The 17,506-nt window shown below is 40.6% G+C and overlaps 1 protein-coding gene across 2 annotated transcripts in view; it reads left to right on the top strand.

Moving 5' to 3' along the window:
• The window catches only part of fut8.S (fucosyltransferase 8 (alpha (1,6) fucosyltransferase) S homeolog), a 130,618-nt gene that overhangs the window by 38,898 nt on the left and 74,214 nt on the right, over positions 1-17,506 (top strand). For both annotated transcript variants that reach the window (XM_041574349.1, NM_001096957.1), the window contains 1 exon segment: positions 16,884-17,007. The gene's annotated coding sequence lies outside the window, so the exon portion shown is untranslated.

The raw sequence follows: 17,506 nt of genomic DNA, 5'->3' as shown, positions 1-17,506 counted from the left end.
CGTAAATTTTTTTTTGGGTACCCGGGTTCCCCCCTACATTTTCTAACATATGGAACATAAACTTTACACTGGGCTCATGTGTAGGGCAATATAACAACTCTATTTTCTTTATTAAGGTTCCCTGAACTTCTTTAATGTAATGTATTTGCTGCAACATATACGTCTATTTAACTTTATCATTTCCCGCCGTATGCAAATTAGCCAACAATAGCGCATCTTCGCTTTGATTTCCGAAATAACACTAGCGAAAATTCGTCAGCATTCAGCGACGTGGATACAACTTCGCATTTTAGTAAATTAGCATTTTCTGAGCAAATTTTCGCTGGCGATTTTTTTGCTGCTTAGTAATTTTCCCCCTAGGTATTCAGCCAAATTCAAAGCACAGTATCTCTCAAGTGCTGAATCCCCACGGCTGACATGGTTCCCATTCACTCACAGTAACTGTGACTCCGAGCAATGATGGAAGCCAGCCAGAGAATGCTTGGCCCAGGTAACCACTAGCTTTGCTTTTCCAAACTGATATGATTTTCATGCATTGTATTCATCAGATCTTTTGCTGCCAAGCTTCTTCCATGCTGTGGGCGGATTATCCAATGCTGCATGTTTGGGGGAAATATTAAAATACAATGTTGATTGTATACAAAGGAACATTTAGCAAGGCAAGGGGCCATAAAAAAAGTCTTTGGAGAGCAATAGCCATCCCACTGGCCTCCAGTTAGAGAGCGCTGTAAATAAAATGCTGCTCCCTTTTCAGCTTGGCTTGCAATTATTCTGTTGGGTTGAGAATTTTGAAAATAATAATAATAATCTCCTTTAATCCAATTTCCTTCTTCCAAACTCCATGTACTGTGGACTTTAAACTGGCCATACATGTTCAGATTTGGTTAAACGACCAGTAACATCAAAAAATTTTTTAAAAAAATACATTGGAAAAAAAACACCAAGACAAATGAAACTTAAAAATCGCAAAGTCTTTATTAAGAAATAACATACCGAAACTCCGCTTGCGCTCCTCTTTAGAAAGCGATTGGGTGATCCATCGTGCAGCGTTCGATTTCTCCTCCCTGCCTTCCTTATAGGAGATAGCCAGGGAGGTGTAATTGAGTGCCGTTTCGGTAAGTTATTTCTTAAAGGGATACTGTCATGGAAAAACATGTTTTTTCCAAAAACACATCAGTTAATAATGCTGTTCCAGCAGAATTCTGCACTGAAATCCATTTCTCAAAAGAGCAAACAGATTTTTTTATATTCAATTTTGAAATCTGACATGGGGCTAGATATTTTGTCAGTTTCCCAGCTGCCCTAGTCATGTGACTTGGGCCTGCACTTTAGGATAGAATTACTTTTCTGGCAGACTGTTATTTCTCCTACTTAATGTAACTCAATCTGTCTTAGTGGTACTTGGCTTTAACTATTAAAGGGATACTGTCATGGGGAAAAAATTTTTTTCAAAACGAATCAGTTAAAAGTGCTGCTCCAGCAGAATTCTGCACTGAAATCCATTTCTCAAAAGAGCAAACAGATTTTTTTATATTCAATTTTGAAATCTGACATGGGGCTAGACATATTGTCAATTTCCCAGCTGCCCAAGTCATGTGACCTGTGCTCTGATAAGCTTCAATCACTCTTTACTGCTGTACTGCAAGTTAGAGTGATATCACCCCCTCCTTTTTTCCCCCAGCAGCCAAACAAAAGAACAATGGGATGGTAACCAGATAACAGCTCCGTAACACAAGATAACAGCTGCCTGGTAGATCTAAGAACAACACTCAATAGTAAAAACCCATGTCCCACTGAGACACATTCAGTTACATTGAAAAGGAAAAACAGCAGCCTACCAAAAAGCATTTCTCTCCTACAGTTCAGGCACAAGTCACATGACTGGGGGCAGCTGGGAAATTGATAAAATGTCTAGCCCCATGTCAGATTTCAAAATTGAATATAAAAAAATCTGTTTGCTCTTTTGAGAAATGGATTTCAGTGTAGAATTCTGCTGGAGCAGCACTATTAACTGATGCGTTTTGAAAAAAACATGTTTTCCGATGACAGGATCCCTTTAAGTACTGTTCTTAGAGCTACCAGGCAGCTGTTATCTTGTGTTAGGGAGCTGCTATCTCGTCACCTTCCCATTGTTCTCTTGTTAGGCTGCTGGGGGGGGGGTGATATCACTCCAACTTGCAGTACAGCAGTAAAGAGTGATTGAAGTTTATTAGAGCACAAGTCACAGGACTGGGGGCAGCTGGGAAATTGACAATATGTCTAGCCCCATGTCAGATTTCAAAATTGAATATAACAAAATCTGTTTGCTCTTTTGAAAAATGGATTGAACTGGAGCAGCACTATTAACTGATGTGTTTTTGGAAAAAACATGTTTTTCCATGACTCTCTTTAAGAAATAACTTACCGAAACCGGTGCTCGATTACACCTCCCTGGCTATCTCCTATAAGGAAGGCAGGGAGGAGAAATCGAGCGAGTTTTCCCATGACAGTATCCCGTTGTTATTTCTTAATTTATTTCTTAATAAAGGCTTTGCGATTTTAAAGTTTTAATTTCTCTTGGTGTTTTTATTTCTATGTATACTAACGAATCACATATGGTGAATTGAGGGGGCTAATCTGATAAACCAAACTTTATCTATGCTGACTTGTACTGGTCATCCCATACTGTATATGGCCACATTTGTGCTTGACTCTCAAACCCAAATAAACAGGCAATGTCAGAATAAGGGGTACCAAGAAAGATGTGCCTTAAAAGAGTTGTTCACCTTCCAAACATTTTTTCAGTTCAGTTGTTTCAGATTGTTCACCATAAACAAATATTTTTTTTCAATTGCTCTCCATCTTTTATTTTTTACTGTTTACCCAAAATTGAAGTTTAAAGTTTAAAGGAGAAGGAAAGCCCCAGGGAGCAAAACCCCTCCCCCCCTCCCCTGTGTTGCCCCCCCTCCCTCCTCCCCCCTGGCCTACCTGTCCCCCTGGGCAAATGCCCCTAACTTGTTACTCACCCCTCTGCGCAGGTTCTGTCCACGGAGTTCACAGTCACCATCTTCTCCCACGCGCGTCTTCTTCCTGCTCTGACCGGCGTCTTCTGGCGCATGCGCAGTAGGAACAGGTACCGGTACAGCTCTACTGCGCATGCGCCGAATGTCACGAAGTTTTCCGATTTCACTTCGTGACATTCGGCGCATGCGCAATAGAGCTGTACCGGTACCTGTTCCTACTGCGCATGCGCCAGAAGACGCCGGTCAGAGCAGGAAGAAGACGCGCGTGGGAGAAGATGGCGACTGTGAACTCCGTGGACAGGACCTGCGCAGAGGGGTGAGTAACAAGTTAGGGGCATTTGCCCAGGGGGACAGGTAGGCCAGGGGGGAGGAGGGAGGGGGGGCAACACAGGGGAGGGGGGGAGGGGTTTTGCGCCCTGGGGCTTTCCTTCTCCTTTAATGTTCCAGTCTCTAGTGTTTGTCTGGCAGCTCCGTGATCCAGGAGCATCTGAACTGTTACAATTTGCTACATTTAGTTGATCCATTTCTCAGCAGTATCTGTGGAATATTAGCCACTATTGTATCAGTTCTAACAGCTGCCTTTAATGAAACTCGGGGATTCTGCTCAGCAGGGACAAAACTGCTGTATCAACTAAATTAGAACAGTGTATTTTGAGAGTGAAAAATGAAACTTAAAGGGCACCTATCACAGCCAAAATCAAACACATATTAACAATCTGACCATGCCAGATGGCTGCCTCAGCTAGAACTGCAGTGGAGATAGGGGAGATCTTGCAGAAGGAATAGTGAGCTGATCATTTACATTATACAAACAATTCTAACTGTTTTAGAAATCTGATTTCTTGAACTTTCACATAGTGTATTTACTTAGTAAATGATTTTAGTGATGATTGGTGCCCTTTAAAGGAGAAGGAAAGCTACAGAGGCATTTTATTGCCAATAGATTAGCTGCAATAGTGCAAGCTGGAATGCTATATTTATTCTGTAGAATGTTTTACCATACCTGAGTAAAAAGCTCTAGAAGCTCTCTGTTTGTTTAGGATAGGAGCTGCAGTATTAATGTGGTGTGACATCACTTCCTGCCTGAGTCTCTCCCTGCTCTGGGCTCAGATTACAGTAGAGAAGGGAGGGGGAGAGGAGCAAACTGAGCATGCTCTTGCCCAGGGCAATGAGGTTTAAGCTGAAGGCAGGAAGTCTGATACAGAAGCCCACGTGTACACAATAGAAGGAAAGAAATGCAGTGTTTCTTTTGACAGGGGACTTCAAGCAGCACTACTTTGGGGGTTTACTGGTATATTTAGATGGACCTTTCTGATAAGGCTTATTTAGTTTTAACCTTTCCTTCTCCTTTAACACTTCAATATTAGAAAAACTGTCACACATAGAAAATGGAAAGTAATTGGAAAACGTCTTTATTTCTGGTGAACTAAAACCAAGTGAACTAAAAAATTTTTGAAAGTGAACAACCCCTTTAAAGGAGAACTAAAGCGTAACTGAAGAAGTAGCTAGAAATGTTGTACATTATGTTTTGGGCTTCTGTACCAGCCCAAGGCAACCACAACTCTTAAGCAGAAAAGATCTGTGTCTCCAAAGATGCCCCAGTAGCTCCCCATCTTCTTTTCTGCTGATTCACTGCACATGCTCTGTGCTGCTGTCACTTACTGAGCGTAGGGACCCACTCACAATATACAGTACACATAGAATAGAAATGTCACAATATAAGGCTGATTAGTAATTAATGCATAATTACTACATGGCAGCACAGAAACCAGTGCAATTAGCATCAGAATTTAATAATCAGCAAACCTGTAGCATCGGCTTATATTACAGGGAAGCTCATTTTCTGCTGGATAATTAGTGACGAGCCCTAAGCTTAGCTTCTCAACAGCCAATCAGAGCCCACTGAGCATGTGAGTGTCACAGACACTTTCCAAGATGGTGACCCCCTGTGACAAGTTTGAAGTCCTGGATCATTGGAGAAGCTGAAACTTTAGGCTGGTGCAATATGTCCAGTATACAATATGGCATTTTTAGCCATATTCAGGTTTAGGGTTTAGTTCTCCTTTAACAAAAACATGAAATGAAAATCTGCCCTCATGCACTCTGCTTCCAGAGGTGGGGTCGCCAACAGAATTTGGCAGATGAGAACGTATATATAAGACTGCAACTTATAAAAGTATAAAGACCAACTGCAAAGTTGCTTAGATGGCTTGAATATTAACAAAAGGTTTATTGAAAGGTGACCTTTCCCTTTACACCTGTGTGTCTGAAAAGCAGTCTCTGAAATCCATACTCTTGACATTAAAATGATCCGTTCAGCAAATCATAGTTTGGGAAGCTCGATGTTCCACTTCCGACAGATGAACACATTACCTCCGATAAAGCCTGAGGAAATGGCAAGTTCATTGCACAGACAATTGTAACTATCAGGGGATTATGACAGAGGGGATGAAATAATCTGCTACAGGAAACCTCAGACAATCAGGTGGAAATGAAAGGCGGTATCTGGAGAGTATCAAGTAGTGCCGTGGCTTTATTAGAAACACAAAGACAAAGTGGATAGAATGCTGAAAGTTGTTGAACGTGATTTAAAAACCTTTGGATCCCAGTTTCCCTTTGCCAGATAAAATGAATACGGGAGATTTTTCCTTTTCATCCCCTAATAGCACTTACGTTTATATTGACATATTTTTATGAAAAATTTGGATATCGATTCCAGTATCTCATTTGTGGCCTTTCAGTCACCTATACAGTTAGGTCCATAAATATTTGGACAAACAACTTTTTTTTTTTCTAATTTTGTTTCTGTACATTTCCGCAATGAATTTTAAATGAAACAACTCAGATGCAGTTGATCTGCAGACTTTCAGCTTTAATTCAGTGGTTTGAACAAAAACATTGCATAAAAAAAACGTGAGGGACTAAAGCCTTTTTTAACACAATCGCTTCATTTCAGGGGCTCAAAAGTAATTGGACAAATTAAAAAACTGAAAATAAAATGTTCATTTCTAATACTTGGTTGAAAACCCTTTGCTGGCAATGACAGCCTGAAGTCTTGAACTCACCAGATTCTGGGTTTCCTCCTTTTTAATGCTCTGCCAGGCCTTTACTGACGCGGCTTTGAGTTGCTGTTTGTTTGTGGGCCTTTCTGTCCCAAGTTTAGTCTTCAACAAGTGAAATGCAGCTCAATTGGGTTCAGATCAGGTGACTGACTTGGCCATTCAAGAATATTCCACTTCTTTGCTTTAATAAACTCCTGGGTTGCTTTGGCTGTATGTTTTGGCTCATTAAGAAACGCCTCCCAATCAATGTGACTGCATTTAGCTGGATTTGAGCAGACAGTGTCTCTGAAGAGCTCACAATTCATTCTTGTGCTTCTGTCCTGTGTCACATGATGGATAAACACCAGTGTCCCAGTGCCACTAGCAGCCATGCACACCCAAGCCATCACACTGCCTCCCAAATGTTTTATACATCATGTGCTATGCTTTGGATCATGAGCTGTTCCACACCTTCTCCAGACTTTTTTCTTGCCATCATTCTGGTAGAGGTTGATCTTGGTTTCATCTGTCCATAGAATGTTTTTTCAGAACTGTGCTGGCTTTTTTAGATGTTTTTTTTTAAAGAAAAATCTAATCTAGCCATTCTGTTCTTGATGCTTATGAGTGGCTTGCACCTTGCAGTGCACCCTCTGTATTTACTTTCATGCAGTCTTCTCATTATGGTAGACTTGGATATCGATACTCTACCTCCTGGAGAGTCTTCACTTGTTTGGCTGTTGTGAAGGGGTTTTTCTTCACCATGGAAATAATTCTGCGATCATCCACCACTGTTCTCTTCCATGGACATCCAGGTCTTTTTGCGTTGCCCAGTGCTTGCTTTTTCTTTCTTTTCTTTCTTTCTTTTTCTTTCTTTCTTTTTCTTTCTTTTTCTTTCTTTCTTTCTTTCTTTCTTTCTTTCTTTCTTTCTTTCTTTCTTTCTTTCTTTCTTTCTTTCTTTCTTTCTTTCTTTCTTTCTTTCTTTCTTTCTTTCTTTCTTTCTTTCTTTCTTTCTTTCTTTCTTTCTTTCTTTCTTTCTTCCAAACTGGAGATTTTGCCACTCGTAATATTGTAGCAATTTCTCGGATGGTTTTTTTTTTACTGTTTTTGCAGCTTAAGGATGACTTGTTTCACCTGCATGGAGAGCTCCTTTGACCGCATGTTGTCTGTTCACAGCAAAATCTTCCACATACAAATGAACTCCGGGGCTTTTATCTGCTTCATCGATAATGACATAATCAAGGAATTGCCCACACCTGCCCATGAAATAGCCTTGGAGTCAATTGTCCAATTACTTTTGAGCCCCTGAAATGAAGGCTTTAGTTCCTTTTTATGCAATCTTTTTGTTCAACCCACTGAATTAAAGCTGAAAGTCTGAAGTTCAACTGCATCTGAGTTGTTTCATTTAAAATTCATTGTGGTAATGTACAGAACCAAAATTAGAAAAAAAAGTTGTCTCTGTCCAAATATTTATGGACCTAAGTGTAAATGCCATTCCTACACATATATATATATGTAGGAAGCGAGATTGCAGTGTGGTAAAAAAACAGGGTATCAATCCACCTTTAAATTGTTCAGATGGGGCCATGAAATTGAAAACAAAATGTCAGCATCCCTTTATTAAAAAACACGAATTCAGCAGCCTAATTAAATAATGAACCTTGCCTACCTACGAGCAATGCCATAGCAGGTGCCGTCCTTAACCCATGGCACATTTATTATTAACTGTTCTGTTCTAATAAGTAATGATGTTTGGGTGTTGCTAGGTTGCACTCCTACGTGATACTGCTCACAATCAACCCCATATTATTAAGGTTGTGGCCAATCACATTAATTACTTTATGAATATTTGGTACCCTTTCAAATCTACAACCCTCTTTAAAGGAGAAGGAAAGGTTAAAACGAAGTAAGCCTTATCAAAAAGTTCCACTTAAATATACCAGTAAACCCTCAAAGTAATGCTGCTCTGAGTCCTCTGTCAAAAGGACAACACCACATTTCTTTCCTTCTATTGTGTACTCATGGGCTTCTGTATCAGACTTCCTGTTTTCATCTTAATCCTCCTTGCCCCGGGCGTGAGCATGCTCAGTTTGCTCCTCTTACCCCACTCCATCTATGCTGTACTCTGAGCCCAGAGCTATTAGTTATCTGCACTATTGCAGATAATCTATTGGCTATAAAATGCCTCAATAGCTTTCCTTAATTCTGTGATATTTGCCATATAGCTACTTGGGATGTTCAGGTCTTGCGCTAGAATGGGAGATGTGAGTCAAAAGGTGGGCATGCACTGAAAGATCAACTCAGTTGGCAAGATATCCAATATGCCTGCATCTTTCCCCAATATGCCCATATCACTATGCCCACATCTTTCCCCAGTATGCCCACATCTTTCCACAATATGCCCACATCACTATGCCCACATCTTTCCCCAATATGGCCACATCTTTCCCCAATATACCCACATCACTGTGCCCACATCTTTCCCCAATATGCCCACATCTTTCCCCAATATGCCCACATCTTTCCCCAATATGCCCACATCTTTCCCCAATATGCCCACATATTCCTCCAATATGCCCACATCTTTCCCCAATATGGCCACATCTTTCCCCAACATGCCCACATCACTATGCCCACATCTTCCTCCAATATGCCCACATCTTCATCCAATATGCCCACATCTTCCTCCAATATGGCCACATCTTCCTCCAATATGGCCACATCTTTCCCCAATATGCCCACATCACTATGCCCACATCTTTCCCCAATATGGCCACACCTTTCCCCAATATGGCCACATCACTGTGCCCACATCTTTCCCCAATATGCCCACATATTTCCCCAACATGCCCACATCACTATGCCCACATCACTATGCCCACATCTTTCCCCAATATGCCCACATATTTCCCCAATATGGATTTTTAAACCTGCCTGATTGATATCTGCGTGATTTCTTGGCCAGATATCTGTTGTGTGGACCCAAGGAGGGGGCTACCTGATAAGCTGCAGACCTGGTCCATCGGCAACCTTTATTGACCGGTGTACTGTGTATTGAATACCGTGTATTTAGACCTATTCTGCTATATGATGATATTGGATCTCCACATGCAAAGAACCATCTTCTGGTTGTTGAATCCAATGCAATGATCATAAATCACATGCTTTGTGATGTTTCTTTTTGTATCATTGGTGTTGGCAGGATTCCTGGCCAGCTGGCATCCACTGTTTTTTTAAATAATATTCTGCTCCCTTGAGATGCTTTACAGTTGATTGCCAGCTTGTCCTTTCTGCTTTAGTGTTGGTTGTAAGGTCACTATTATTTCCCAACATGAAATTTAATAGCACTTTAATGTCTGGCCATTGGGCATGCTGTAAATCATTTTCTTCTTTAAAGGAGAAGGAAAGGTTAAAACTTAGTAAGCTTTATCAGAAAAGTCTATATAAATACACCAGTAAACCCTCAAAGTAATGCTGCTCTGAGTCCTCTGTCAAAAGAAACGCAGCATTTCTTTTCATTTATTGTGTACTCATGGGCTTCTGTATCAGACTTCCTGTTTTCAGCTTAAACTTCCAGGGCTTGGGCTTGAGCATGCTCAGTTTGCTCCCATCTTTCCTCCCCTCTCGGCTGTAATCTGAGTTTAGAGCTATGAGTGAGCAGGGAGAGACTCAGGCAGTAAGTTATCTTGTATGATAACTTGTATGATAACCTGGTTTTATGTCTCCTTGCAGATCAGAGATTTAGTCCGTGGTTTGAAGAAATAGTTTTTGTTATGTAATCCTGTTTTTGGAGGTGAGGGGGAAGGTATCCCTTGGATATTGCAGTTCAATACCCAGCTTTGGAGCATCTACCATTGGACAGAATTCAATGGAAAGCACTTTGTTTTCTTGCTTGCATTTCATTAACATGGGCATTGCTTGCCTTGAACAGCAACAACCATAAATCTGTATTATTAATAGCGAGATCCATAAAAGTTTTTATTTTTAATTGGCAAACTCATCATTTATAGAAGGCAGACTGTTTTAGACAATTTAACGATAATATTCCTAGCTAAGTGCGGGCTGCCACTCTTCAACGTAACCTGCATACCCAGAAATGTGTTTGCAAACTACCGGCCTCAATTAATTAAGCGTAATGTTCCACCTTATTTATTCATTTTCTCTAAAATCCTGCTCCATGTATATTTTATTAGACCGCTTGTGGTGCTGTGTCAAGCTTTATAGTTTACAGCCCCTATAATTTGTCGTACATTTATTGCATTAATCAAACTACTTTCGATTACATTCCTCCAGCTCCCAAGAGCACTTAACAGTATTCATTCTGCAGTGAAATTCGTGAAGCACTTTTTTTTTTTATGCCAGGTTCGGAATTAATATTTCCATTTAGCGAGGTCTTTGTGGATGTTCCTGTGCATAGAAATGTGCTCTAAAGAACTGTTTCTAGATTACCCATTTCTATTTACATAATGAGCCGAGATGTGAAGCTTCCGCCGGTGTTTCTTCTGTCTCTGGAATTCACAGGACGGCAAGTATTTTCCCTGCTATTTATGGTGATACGTTGCCTTCTCTACAGAAGAGAAGTGCAGGGAAACTTGTAGCTTGTGAGCTTGGTTGGCTTTTGTGGTGAAACTAGATGCGACTTTTTATCCTACAAACAGAGTGAAAGCTAGCTTAAGCTGGCCATAGACGCACAGATCCTATCGTACGATTTGAGGATTCATACGATTCTCGGATCGTGTGTGGAGAGTGCCGACATCGTCCGTCCGGTGGAGATCGGTCGTATGGTTGATTGGACAAGTTTGATTTTGACCCAACCGATCCCGCCGTTCAGATTACCCCCGATATAGCCATGCTCGTTAATGGCATATCGGGGAAAGATCCGCTCGTTTGGCGATGTCGCCAAACGAGCGGATCTTAACGACTATGGCCCCCTTTAGATATTAATGGTCCCCACAGCAAATTATTTTTCAGGCCAAAATGGCTCCTGCCTGCTTGCTATTTCCAGACTAAAGAAAAACAAGATTTAAACAATTTATATTGTAATTAACTTTTATTTTTCCTGACTAACTTGATAAAATAGTTTGAAATTTGGGTTTGGTCCAAGAAAGTGTTCTCCAGTTGTTGGTTGGTCAGGTGGGTTTAGAATCATACTTCAAAAAGTGTCCCTCCCTTTTGCTGTTTTAGCATTGACCTCACCTCTTTGTTAGTTGATCCTGCCCATCTATAATTCATCAGAGGGGAGTCGGACCTGGTTTGAGTCATAGAGCAGAAGAAGATTTGGGGAGGCTTGAGAAGCAGCAGTATGGGATTTTAAAAGAGAACTAAAGCTCAACTAAAGAAGTAGCTAGAAATGTTGTACATGATGTTTTGGGCTTCTGAACCAGCCCAAGGCAACCACAGCCCTTTAGCAGTAAAGATCTGTGTCTCCAAAGATGATCTGGAACCAAGATGTTGCTCAGTTACTGGTGTGTTTGGGATCATTGTCTTGTTGAAACCCCCATTTCAAGGGCATTTCCTCTTCAGCATAAGGCAACATCATTTCCAAGTATTTTGATGTATTGAAACTGATCAGTGATCCCTGGTATGTGATAAATATGCCCAACACCATAGTCAGAGAAACATCCCCATATCATGATGCTTGAGCCACTGGCTTCACTGTCTTCACTCTGTACTGTGACTTGAATTTATAGTTAATTTCTCTTTAGGCCACTCAATGTGTTCTTTGGCAAATTGTAACCTCAGCGCATCTTTTTTTCAACAATAGGACATTGCAGGGGCTTCTTGCCGATAGCTTGGCTTCACATAGTCGTCTTCTAATTGTAACCATATCACAGGTAGCTTTACATCTTCTTTGATCTTCCTGGAGCTGATCATTGGCTGAGTCTTTGCCATTTAGACTATTCTATCCAATCAAATGGCAGTTTTCCTTTTCCTTCCATGTCTTTCAGGTTTTGCATTTTAAAGCACTGTGGCTGAGTAGCCTATCATTTTCTGCACTTCTTTTAGTGTTTTCCCCTCTCCCATCAATTTTTTTAATCAGAGTACGCTGTTTTTCTGAACAACGTCTGGAACAACCCATTTTACTTAGATTTTTTGAGAGAAATGCACTATAACCAGCATGCACAACATTTGCTGCCTTCCTTCCTTAAAGGGGACCAAAAAATAATTAAAAATCCTCTTTTATCATGTTAGTCAAGCAAAATGAACGTTATATTACACTGTAAAAAATATTTGAATCTTTTTCCTTCCGTCTTGGAATTCATAATTATAACAAGCAGTGTGTACACTGTTATTAAGACAAGCCTTGTATCATCTCAGAATCTTGTTTGTGCACCAGAATGGGGGACCTGATGTCCATCCCCATGCCCTGGTTACACAATTAAATGGTGAAGAGAGAGGGGAGAGCAGTGACATCCAGAAATTACTGAATGGAAAGTGAAAGTAATTGCTGGCCCTGTCTCTATGCCTAAGGTATAGAGGAGGGGCAGGCAATATTTGATTGACAGCTGAGATTTTTAAATGAGTTTACAACAGCTATGAATGCTTAAATAAAAAAAAAATCAGCAGCATGTCATTACTGTTGGGTCTGTTGGTTTTCTATTTCTCTACTACGCCTACTATTAAATTATTTGACGTGAAGAAATATAATTACTACCGAAAAAGTGATTTATCAGGTTAGTGATGTCGGACTGCTATTATTCTGAACACAATTGTTTATACTTGTGGATGTGTGCACAACTAGCCCAAATAGGTCAGCCAGTGGGCTGGTACAAGAAAATCCCAGTGTCAAAATGGGTCTTTGAGGGTACACCAGGGAACCTGACACCCTGGGCTCTCTCAGACCAATCAGATATAGATATTGCTAAATGGAATAACATAGCACAGGGCTATGGTGAACTTAGGGTGGGCTGAAGGTAATTCTTCCAGGACTGGGCCCATTTGGAAATATGCTGGTGGGGTTTCCAGGGTTGACATGGCCTACAAGAGTGTGATGGCCAATCATCAAAAAAAATCCGCCAACCTGGAAACCCTTCAACCAACCGTTACATTGTTTCAGTCCATGACTGGAAAAAAAACTCACCTAAATAAAACCCATAATAAGCCACAATGATTTCAGAGCATTTGCATGCATTCAGATGCAGTGGATGGAGCAGTGGCTGAAGGTACTGAAGTCTTTATATATGTTATATATGTGAGGCAGCACTAGCCGGCACTAATTGTGCATTCAAGTGTAGTGGAAATTGGGTGTGTGCTCCCTCTGATTGATTGTTACAAGTGGCATTTAATCCTGAAACTGTCAGCAGGGCCAGGAGCCCATTGCCATACAAATGCTGCAGGACTTTTGACTGCAAGAAGATTAAAGCCCTTTGCCTGCTGTAACACTACAAGGATATCCTGTTTGTTTTTGTTTCACACGCAGAGTTCTTTCTATCCAATATGCAGAGCTTCAGGATAAATAAGATTACTTCTTTTCAATAAACAATACAAATTAATCACCTAGTCTTAATCCTTCTTTTCTGTGCGGAAACGGCGGGGCTGCAGGGAGCAGCTAACAATCCCTAGCTGGAGCTGGAACAATAAAAACACAAATCCCAGGGTGTTACTTAGAAGGAAAAGCACGGTCTTGTTTTTTCCCTCTTCTCAGTTCACATGGGACATAGAAGTGAAATAAACAGATTATTGCACAGAAGAAGAAGACAGCAAAAGGCAGCACTTGGTAAACAGAATATACCAAAGTTCCCTGAGTTCTGGGCTAGCTCCGTGCGTACTGAGGCAGCAAGAACCCATGGTCGCAGAGCTAAATATGAGAATGGAACAATGGGAATTTCCAGAAGTCTAAACCATGTTCTTCCTCCTCTCTTTAAAGGGATCTCCACCCAAAGAAATGTTTTTTTCCATGAATTATTGGCAGGCCATCTCCCATAGACTCCATTGTAATAAAATAAGGTATGGAGGACGTAAAGTATGGAGATTACAGTTATAGAAATTATAGAAAAACCCCAGGTCCCAAGCATTCTAGATAACAGGTCCTATACCTGTACCAGGATTTCTATATAAGTAGTGTCTTACTAAGTAGCATGTCCATACATTCCTACAGAAGGTCTCCCGACTAGCCATGTGAAATTGTCACACCCTCCACTAATAATTTGACCACAGCCAGGCATGCAAAATTTCAACCAATGTGGCAGTCAACATGTTTGGGTCCCATAGAGATTTCTCTTTGGATTGTGTTTAATTCCACTGGTCACTTTGGCAAAGTATTTCAGCCAATGAACCTATGAGCTGTCAAGGCTAATGAATGGCTCTACCACCTGATGTGGTTTCTCGGATGACTACCAAACTGTCAGATATGGACCAGTATTGGTCACTGTCTGTGTAGCCAAATATGCCAGTGATCAGTTTCTTCACCTGCACAACGAGGCCTAGCTAAAGAATCACAATAGAAACAGCAGGGGCCATAAAATCCTAACCTAACTAGAAAGTTGTGGTCAGACTTTATCTCATTGCTTCTATTGGCTACTCAACGAATACAAGTGTGCATCAAAATGAGAACACCAACCACAGAATACTTTGTGTAAATAAGAATGTGGAGTGATATACTGTACCTAGAGTGCCCCAATGCAATTTAAAGCTACAGAATACAGATAAACGAGGTAGAGACTGCATACAATTTAGAACAGAAGCATATGTTATTCTCCAAGCACTGTGGAATTAATCATCACTGCCTCCCTGCTAGCAGAGGAAGAAGAGATGTGTAGGCCACCAACAACTGAAGAAACTCAGAATAGCTATTTCTTGATATTTAAAAATACCAATATATAATTTTTTGCATATATATTTTCCATTTTCTCAGTTACATACAAATAACCGTGCCAAAAAGTAAATTTGCAGAAATCAGCGTTTAATGGCACATCCACAGGGGCGCCAAATGCACTAATGAAAATAGGTCGTTCCCTTTATGCTGTTCTCCAGGCTAATAGCTCTAACGTGCTGAACTTGCCGTGTGTGGGCAGTCATGTAGAGAAGAGAAGCCGCTTGTTTAAATTGCTGCCAGAAACACTGATGCTGTCATGGATCCATGAGGTGCATAGGAACAGGCAGTAATCTGTAAGCCTTTATAAACCGGGGGGGAAAAAAAGAGGTAGCTTTTGGTCATTAATCATTCACTGAGAATCTGGTTTATCATCACCCACTTTCATGAAGGAATATGTCTGAGCAGACCAGCTAGTATGGGCATGTAGAACAGGGATGAAGAATTGCTAGGAAACAGAGTACCCTGAGAGGAGCTAGACGTGGTTAAAGACCCACCAACAACGGGTCAGAGGAAAAAGCACATGCAATTTACATGCAGGTTATGGAAAGCTTACATATTTCCATAAAATGAATATATCCCCTTTCCTACCTGAAAACCCTGTCCAATATACTGAAAACATTGCACTACTGAGTCTTCAATCAGCATTACCAGTAGGGTGGCCACCTTTTCCGGGAAAACAATACCAAGAATTTAAACCCTGGTAATCCCTCCCATTTTTGTTGAATCCAATTAAGAGTCTTGATTCCTTGGGCGGGCCTAACGGTGGCCATAGACGCACTGTGTCTTAATTGGAGTCAACAAAAATGGAAGGGATTACCAGGGTTTAAATTCTGGGTTGAACATGCTATTAACAGAGACACCTATGACTAAGTGCCGGACGGTATGAAACGCGTAAGGTGGGCCATGTGGGGTCAGTATGTATCCAATTTTTAATATGAATTTGAATAAATAACTTATTTTTACTACTGAAAAGCTTTGGGACTTATATCTTTTGATATAAATCGTTTTGCATATGGACTGCCTGTGAACTGGGGCAAGTCCCTTAAGCTTTGTTATTGATCTACAGAAATCAGGAGTGGACCCCCGAGTGAATAAGAATAAAAACAATAAACATTTCCTACCAACATTGATGTTCTAAAAACATCAAGTCACCTGCAGCCTTTCCTAATTTCACTGGCTCCATTGGATATACAGGGAGAAACAATAGAATTCTACACAAACAATGGTTGATGTTTGGGTGCCTTCAAAGGCATCCAACCAAAATTTTAAGGCCAGGCCAATCAACAAGCCAAACGATATCCAAGTCTTCTGCCGATATCAGTCGGCTCATCTCTCACCATACACTCACTGAATATCATATGAAAATGAGTTTCGTACGATATTATCGGTGCGTCTATGGCCACCGTTACGCCTGCCCAAGGAATATTTTCTAAGTTCCTACAAATAAAAAAACATTTCTTTAAGTTTAATCAAGTTATGGGAATATTATCTCACTTCAGCAGCTCAGAGGTGAACCTCGGTTAAAGGAACAGTTCAGTGTGAAAATAAAAACTGGGTAAATAGATAGGCTGTGCAAAATAAAAAATGTTTCTAATATAGTTAGTTAGCCAAAAATGTAATGTATAAAGACTAGAGTGACGGGATGTCTAACATAATAGCTAGAACACTACTTCCTAACTTTCTTTGAAGTTCTCCAACATTTTTGACAGTCAGCAGCTTATAGGGAAGAATAAATAAATACACTTTACAGGAAGAATAGAATAATAATAAATGGTTCTGTGCTTTTCACATCTATAAATCTCATTGTTTTGACGTGCTCCTTTATTTCTGAGCCGATTACAGATGTAGGGGGATTTCAGCGTTGCTTATTTCTGCATTTTTCTCCCTTCATTAAAACTGCCCGGGGAGCAAATCCAGCACGTCTGTTACATCTGTCTGTGCCCCTGTGGAGCTCTCTGTAGTTTGCTAAATAACCATAATAATTGCTGCTTGCTTGCATAACTGCTCATTTATTTATTTGTTCCTCAGGATCGCAGAGCAGCTATGGTTGTGACGTAAGGCACCTGTTTAACCTTCAAGTTCCACTTTGCCCGACACCAGACGTGAAGCAACAGCTCTAAACTTTGGATCCGTTTCAAGGGCTAGAAGAAAGGTAAGTAGTGTGTTTGTTTTTGATTTACATCTCACAAAAGCTCCAGAAATGCTGCTTGAGCTCTGCTGAGCTGGGGAATAAGTGGTAACACTGGGAAAAATAAACCCCGGGACTCAAGTAACCATTATTAACCAGTCAGGTGTTTGCTAGTACAGCTATGGGACCTGTTACCCAGAATACTTGGAACCTGAGGCTTTCCGGATAATGAATCTTTCAGTATTTCTGATCTTCATACCATAAGTCTACTAGAAAATCATGTAATCATTAAAGGACCAGTAACATTAAAAAAAAATTTTAAAAAAATTTGTTAGTATACAACGAAAAAAAACACAGACAAATGAAACTTTCACATCGCTTGAGAAATCGTCTTTATTGAGAAATAACTTAACGAAACTCCGCTTGTGCTTCTCTTCAGAAAAGGCGATCCATCGTGCGGCGCTCAATTTCTCCTCCCTGCCTTCCTTATCAGAGATAGCCAGGGAGGAGTAATCGAGCGCCG

The sequence above is a fragment of the Xenopus laevis genome, chromosome 8S, assembly GCF_017654675.1.
Source record: "Xenopus laevis strain J_2021 chromosome 8S, Xenopus_laevis_v10.1, whole genome shotgun sequence".
Taxonomy (NCBI): domain Eukaryota; kingdom Metazoa; phylum Chordata; class Amphibia; order Anura; family Pipidae; genus Xenopus; species Xenopus laevis.
The sequence above is the reverse complement of the archived record's forward strand: the minus strand, read 5'-3'. Positions and strand labels throughout refer to the sequence as shown.